Raw genomic sequence first — 8,463 nt, 5'->3', positions numbered from 1 at the left:
TGCGTTGTCCAATAGTGCGTATTGTGCCAGTTTACGTTACCGCTGTTGGTGAATGACGCTTCGTCGCTAAATAGAACGCGTGCAAAAAATCTGTCATCGTCCCGTAATTTCTCTTGTGCCCAGTGGCATAACTGTACAGGACGTTCAAAGTCGTCGCCATGCAATTCCTGGTGCATAGAAAGATGGTACGGGTGCAATCGATGTTGATGTAGCATTCTCAAGACCGACGTTTTTGAGATTCCCGATTCTCGCGCAGTTTGTCTGCTACTGATGTCATACACACATTTATAATTACATCATATTTTGGTGATAATGTCATATGTTGCTAATAATCTACATCTATGTTAAATATTCTTTTACAGTATAACAACTTTTACTTACTACAAAGGTTTTAAGCTTTTGTCTGAAAGTGAGGGGCTCATTTATTTCTTTAATTTCCTGTGGTAATTTGTTATACAGTTTTATCCCATTATAAAATATATTTTTTGGCGTCTTTGCCTCGTTCTTTCTATCTAGGTGGAGGTGGTGACAAGATCTTGTTTCATGGTCGTGTATTAGGCTGTTTGTGTTATATATGTTGAGATTTTTCTTAATGAACATTATGTTCTGAAAGATATACTCACAAGATATAGTTAGAATGCCTAGCTTTCTAAATAATTCTAGACAGTGGGCCCTGTTGTTGCTGTTTGTTATTATCCTTATGGCTCTTTTTTGTACTTTGAACACAGTTTTTATGTTACTGGCACTTGTTCCCCAAAACATGGTCTCATAGCTGAGGACTGAGTGTAGATATCCGTAATATGTTATTTTAAGACAGGTATTATTGCATACCGGTGCAAGGATTCTAAGAGCATAGCATGCTGTGGATAATTTCTTTGGCAAAATGTTGACATGGTTTGTCCATTTCAGTTGGCTGTCTACATCCATCCCTAAGAATTTGGTACTTGTTACACATTCTAATTCATTATTATTAACTTTTATTCTAGTGGCATTGTGTTTTTTGTTCAATTGGAAGTTAATACGAGGTGCATTCAAGTTCCAAGGCCTCCGATTTTTTTTCTAATTAACTACTCACCCGAAATCGATGAAACTGGCGTTACTTCTCGACGTAATCACCCTGCAGACGTACACATTTTTCACAACGCTGACGCCATGATTCCATACCAGCGGCGAAGGCTTCTTTAGGAGTCTGTTTTGACCACTGGAAAATCGCTGAGGCAATAGCAGCACGGCTGGTGAATGTGCGGCCACGGAGAGTGTCTTTCATTGTTGGAAAAAGCCAAAAGTCACTAGGAGCCAGGTCAGGTGAGTAGGGAGCATGAGGAATCACTTCAAAGTTGTTATCACGAAGAAACTGTTGCGTAACGTTAGCTCGATGTGCGGGTGCGTTGTCTTGGTGAAACAGCACACGCACAGCCCTTCCCGGACGTTTTTGTTGCAGTGCAGGAAGGAATTTGTTCTTCAAAACATTTTCGTAGGATGCACCTGTTACCGTAGTGCCCTTTGGAACGCAATGGGTAAGGATTACACCCTCACTGTCCCAGAACATGGACACCATCATTTTTTCAGCACTGGCGGTTACCCGAAATTTTTTTGGTGGCAGTGAATCTGAGGTCTTCCATTGAGCTGACTGGCGCTTTGTTTCTGGATTGAAAAATGGCATCCACGTCTCATCCATTGTCACAACGGCCGAAAAGAAAGTCCCATTCGTGCTGTCGTTGCGTGTCAACATTGCTCGGCAACATGCCACACGGGCAGCCATGTGGTCGTCCGTCAGCATTCGTGGCACCCACCTGGATAACATTTTTCGCATTTTCAGATCGTCGTGCAGGATTGTGTGCACAGAACCCACAGAAATGCCAACTCTGGAGGCGATCTGTTCAACAGTCATTCGGCAATCCCCCAAAACAATTCTCTCAACATTCTCGATCATGTCGTCAGACCGGCTTGTGCAAGCCCGAGGTTGTTTCGGTTTGTTGTCACACGATGTTCTGCCTTCATTAAACTGTCGCACCCACGAACGCACTTTCGACACATCCATAACTTCATACCCACATGTCTCCTTCAACTGTCGATGAATTTCAATTGGTTGGACACTACGAAAATTCAGAAAACGAATGATTGCACGCTGTTCAAGTAAGGAAAACGTCGCCATTTTAAGTATTTAAAACAGTTCTCATTCTCACCACCGGTGGTAAAATTCCATCTGCCGTACGGTGCTGCCATCTCTGGGACGTATTGACAATGAACACGGCCTCATTTTAAAACAATGCGCATGTTTCTATCTCTTTCCAGTCCGGAGAAAAAAAATCGGAGGCCTTAGAACTTGAATGCACCTCGTATAGTTAGTTTACTTTATTTTTTAATGATCAGTTGTGGGCATCACTGAGAGCCTCGTATCGCGACATTGCTGCTCGCGTTGATCGAGATCCAATGACTATTAGCAGAATATGGAATCGGTGGGTTCAGGAGGGTAATACGGAATGCCGTGCTGGATCCCAACAACCTCGTAACACTAGCAGTTGAGATGACAGGCATCTGATCCGCATGGCTGAAACAGATCGTGCAGCCACATCTTGATCCCTGAGTCAACAGATGGGGACGTTTGCAAGACAAAAACCATCTGCACCAACAGTACGACGATGTTTGCAGCAGCATGGACTATCAGCTCAGAGACCATGGCTGTGACTACCCTTGACGCTGCATCACAGACAGGAGCGCCTGTGATGGTGTACTCAACGACGAACCTGGGTGCACGAATGGCAAAACGTCATTTTTTCGGATGAATCCAAGTTATGTTTACAGCATCATGATGGGCGCATCCATGTTTGGCGACATCGTGGTGAACGCACATTGGAAGCGTGTATTCGTCATCACTGTACTGGCGTATCACCCAGCGTGATGGTATGGGGTGCCATTGGTTACATGTCTCAGTCACCTCTTGTTCACACTGACGGCACTTTGAACAGTGGACGTTATATTTCAGATGTCTTACGACCCGTGGCTCTACCCTTCATTTGATCCCTGTGAAACACTACATTTCAGCAGGAAAATGCACGATCGCATGTTGTAGGTCCTGTACGGGCCTTTCTGGATACAGAAAATATTCAGCTGTTGCTTGGCCAGCACATTCTCCAGATCTCTCACCGATTGGAAACGTCTGGTCAATGGTGGCCGAGCAGCTGGCTCGTCACAATACGCCAGTCACTACTCTTGCTGAACTGTAAAATCGTGTTGAAGCTGCATGGGCAGCTGTACCTGTACACACCATCCAAGCTCTGTTTGACTCAATACTTGGCTTGGTTCTGAGCACTATGGGACTCAACTGCTGTGGTCATAAGTCCCCTAGAACTTAGAACTACTTCAACCTAACTAACCTAAAGACATCACACACATCCATGCCCGAGGCAGGATTCGAAGCTGCGACCGTAGCGGTCGTGCGGTTCCTGACTGTAGCGCCTTTAACCGCTCGGCCACTCCGGCCGGCTTGACTCAATACCCAGGCTATCAAGGCCGTTATTACGGCCAGAGGTGGTTGTTCTGTGTACTGATTTCTCAGGATCTCTGCACCCAAATTGCGTGAAAATGTCAGTTTTAGTATAATATATCTGTCCAATGAATACCCGTTTATCATCTGCATTTATTCTTGGTGTAGCAATTTTAATGGCCAGTAGTGTAAATAAACCGACAAAATTTTACTGAGCTATGGAATTCGTTTCATGTAAGCAGCACACCCTGCTATAGCAGGGAGAAGGAGGCAACCAGCGAAAAAATGCTCCTGATGAAGCACAAAAAATGTGAATGGTTTCTTTTTAAAGGACTCAGAGAGAGAGAAGTGGGAAATAAGCTGGCTCAACCCCCATTCCGCCTTCGTGTCCATAATTTTGGCTTGCAAATATATTCGCGCTTTTTTGTGCTGAAAGAGAGCAGCACAGAGACGGTAAGGGTGGAAGAGGTATGTGACAATGGCAATGGGAGAAAAAGAGTAACAAGACAGTAATGACAGTAGAGAGAAAGTGGTAGTGAAAGAGAAAGAGAGATGGATGAAGGCAATGGCAGTGGATGCTGTAGAGAGAGGAGATGTCGATAGTCAGTGAGAGACAGCGACTAAAAGAGATAGAGGGATCGATGGAGGTAGAACCAGTAGGAACAAAAGATACAGGGACTGTGAAAATGTAAAATACAGATGAGTGGAGACCATACATAGCCCTGGAAGTGTGGACCATACCAGACTGGAGAACTTTAACACGTAGGTATAGAAAAAGGTGAATTTTGGACCGAAATTTTGAACATGTGGGTATAAGAGAAAAAGTAAGTCGGACCCCCCCATCCCCGCAGAATTTTTAAGCTGCCGATGTATGGTGGAGAAACTGGCAGTGAGAAATAAAGACAAAAGGAGACAGTGTAAGTGAGAGAAGACACAGTGGCAGTGGGAATCAATGGGAGAAGAAGGAGACAATGGGAGGGAGACATACACTGATGTGACAAAAATCATGGGAGACTTCCCATTATCGTATCAGACCTCCTTTTACCCAGACTAGTGCAGCAAATCGATATGGCATGGACTCAGGAAGTCGTCAGAGGTCGACTGCAGAAATATTGTGCCATGCTGCCTCTGTAGCCATCCAGAATCGCGGAATGTCGCTGGTGTAGGATTTTGTGCATGAACTGACCTCTCAGTTGTGTCCCATAAGTGTTCGACGGGATTCACGTTGGGCGATCTAGATGGCCAAAGCATTCCGACACTGACAATGTTGAGTGTTTATGGAAAAAGTTCAAGGCAATCGTAAAATACGTTTTAGACAGGTAGGTGCCGAGTAAAACTGTGAGGGACGGGAAAAACCCACCGTGGTACAACAACAAAGTTAGGAAACTACTGCGAAAGCAAAGAGAGCTTCACTCCAAGTTTAAACGCAGCCAAAACCTCTCAGACAAACAGAAGCTAAACGATGTCAAAGTTAGCGTAAGGAGGGCTATGCGTGAAGCGTTCAGTGAATTCGAAAGTAAAATACTAGGTACCGACTTGACAGAAAATCCTAGGAAGTTCTGGTCTTACGTTAAATCAGTAAGTGGCTCGAAACAGCATGTCCAGACACTCCGGGATGATGATGGCATTGAAACAGAGGATGACAAGCGTAAAGCTGAAATACTAAACACCTTTTTCCAAAGCTGTTTCACAGAGGAAGACCGCACTGCAGTTCCTTCTCTAAATCCTCGCACAAACGAAAAAATGGCTGACATCGAAATAAGTGTTCAAGGAATAGAAAAGCAACTGGAATCACTCAACAGAGGAAAGTCCACTGGACCTGACGGGATACCAATTCGATTCTACACAGACTACGCGAAAGAACTTGCCCCCCTTCTAACAGCCGTGTACCGCAAGTCTCTAGAGGAACGGAAGGTTTCAAATGATTGGAAAAGAGCACAGGTAGACCCAGTCTTCAAGAAGGGTCGTCGAGCAGATGCGCAAAACTATAGACCTATATCTCTGACGTCGATCTGTTGTAGAATTTTAGAACATGTTTTTTGCTCGAGTATCATGTCGTTTTTGGAAACTCAGAATCTACTATGTAGGAATCAACATGTATTCCGGAAACAGCGATCGTGTGAGACCCAACTCGCCTTATTTGTTCATGAGACCCAGAAAATATTAGATACAGGCTCCCAGGTAGATGCTATTTTTCTTGACTTCCGGAAGGCGTTCGATACAGTTCCGCACTGTCGCCTGATAAACAAAGTAAGAGCCTACGGAATATCAGACCAGCTGTGTGGCTGGATTGAAGAGTTTTTAGCAAACAGTACACAGCATGTTGTTACCAATGGAGAGACGTCTACAGACGTTAAAGTAACCTCTGGCGTGCCACAGGGGAGTGTTATGGGACCATTGCTTTTCACAATATATATAAATGACCTAGTATATAGTGTCGGAAGTTCCATGCGGCTTTTCGCGGATGATGCTGTAAGTATACAGAGAAGTTGCAGCATTAGAAAATTGTAGCGAAATGCAGGAAGATCTGCAGCGGATAGGCATTTGGTGCAGGGAGTGGCAACTGACCCTTAACATAGACAAATGTAATGTATTGCGAATACATAGAAGGAAGGATCCTTTATTGTATGATTACATGATAGCGGAACAAACGCTGGTGGCAGTTACTTCTGTAAAATATCTGGGAGTATGCGTGCGGAACGATTTGAAGTGGAATGATCATATAAAATTAATTGTTGGTAAGGCGGGTACCAGGTTGAGATTCATTGGGAGAGTGCTTAGAAAATGTAGTCCATCAACAAAGGAGGTGGCTTACAAAACACTCGTTCGACCTATACTTGAGTATTGCTCATCAGTGTGGGATCCGTACCAGATCGGGTTGACGGAGGAGATAGAGAAGATCCAAAGAAGAGCGGCGCGTTTCGTCACAGGGTTATTTGGTAACCGTGATAGCGCTACGGAGATGTTTAACAAACTCAAGTGGCAGACTCTGCAAGAGAGGCGCTCTGCATAGCGGTGTAGCTTGCTCGCCAGGTTTCGAGAGGGTGCGTTTCTGGATGAGGTATCGAATATATTGCTTCCCCCTACTTATACCTCCAGAGGAGATCACGAATGTAAAATTAGAGAGATTAGAGCGCGCACGGAGGCTTTCAGACAGTCATTCTTCGCGAGAACCATACGCGACTGGAACAGGAAAGGGAGGTAATGACAGTGGCACGTAAAGTGCCCTCCGCCACACACCGTTGGGTGGCTTGCGGAGTATAAATGTAGATGTAGATGTAGAACTGTTCAGAATGTTCTTCAAACCAATCGCCAACAGTTGCGGCCTGGTGACATAGCAAACTGTCCATAAAAACTCCGTTGTTGTTTGGGAACACAAAGTCGATGAATGGCTCCAGGTGGTCACCAGAGAACTGAACATAACCATTTCCAGCCAACGATCGGTTCAGTTGTACCGGAGGATTCAGTCCATTCCATGTAAACATAGCCCACAGCGTTATGGATCCACTACCAACTTGTACAGTGCCTTGTTGACAACTGGATCCATGGCTTCATAGGGTTCGAGTGCAGTGCAGACCCCATCATCAGCTCTTACCAACTGAAATCGGGATTCATCTGACCACGCCAAAGTTTTCCAGTCGTCTAGGGTCCAATCAATATGGTCACCAGCGCAGGAGAGGCGATGCAGGTGTTGTCATTCTGTTAGCACAGACACTCGTGTCAGTCGTCTGCTGCCATAGCCCACGGAAGCCAAATTTCCCCACACTGTCCTAACAGATATGTTCATCGTAAGACCAACATTCATTCCTCCGGTTACTTGTTGCTTGCCACTACAGAATTCACTAATGATTTCCGAAATGGAATGTCCCATGCATCTAACTCCAACTACCATTCCGCGTTCAGAGTTTGTTAATTCCCGCCGTACGGCCGTAATCACGTCGGACACCTTTTCACATGAGTCAACTGAGGACAAATGGCAGCTTTGCCAGTGGACCGCCCTTTTATACCTTGTGCACGCGACACTGTTGCCATCTCTTATATGTGCATGTCCCTATCCCATGACTTTTGTCACGTCAGTGTATATAGATAGTGGGTGTGAGAGGCAGATGCTGAGTATAAAGGCTTAACTACAAAGAAAGACTGGGTAAAAGTATTTAGAATGTTCTGTGTTAAAAAGAGCGCAAGTATGTTCGCATCCCAAACTTTTTGGTGAGGAAGATGGTATGAGGAGTCAGTCTTTTAAACAGCAACATTTAGCCTTTCTCGCACTCAGACAGGAGCATTTTTCTGCTGATATAAAGTATGGCTTTCTGATAATGACTGTTGTAAATAAAAGCAGTCATATGAATGTTCAATTTTCCACAAGGTAGTTTTGGTAAAAAAAAAAAATGCAGCATGCATGAAATACGATAGAAATTGCAGAATTAGATTTTCATTCTGCAGCAGAGTGTGCGTCGATATGAAGTTTCATATGAAATATGAACACACACTCCGCTGTAGAACGAAAATCTAATTCTGGAAACATCCCCCAGGCTGTGGCTAAGCCATGTCTCTGCAATATCCTTTCTACCAGGAGTGATATTTCTGCAAGGTTCGCAGAAGAGCTTCTGTGAAGTTTGAAAGGTAGGAGACGAGGTACTGGCAGAATTAAAGCTGTGAGATCGGGTCGTGAACCGTGCTTGGGTCGGTAGAGCACTTGCCCACGAAAGACAAAGGTCACGAGCCCGAGTCTCGATCCGACACACAGTTTTAACCTGCCAGGAAGTTTCATGATAGAAATTACCAAAAATAAAGAGCTATTTTAATATTCTGACTAACTGCAATATGGGTATTCTGTTGCTGGTGTGATAGGAGTTTTCAAGGCAGGTTTCTTTTACTGACTTCGCAAGATGCTTGGTAGTGACTATGAGCTGTCGCTTCTGGAATAGAAATAGTGTCCACACTACAGAAGATGAGTTTTACATGTGAACGTCACC

This window comes from Schistocerca serialis, chromosome 4, assembly GCF_023864345.2.
Source record: "Schistocerca serialis cubense isolate TAMUIC-IGC-003099 chromosome 4, iqSchSeri2.2, whole genome shotgun sequence".
Taxonomy (NCBI): Eukaryota; Metazoa; Arthropoda; class Insecta; order Orthoptera; family Acrididae; genus Schistocerca; species Schistocerca serialis.
This window is presented reverse-complemented; position numbering follows the sequence as displayed.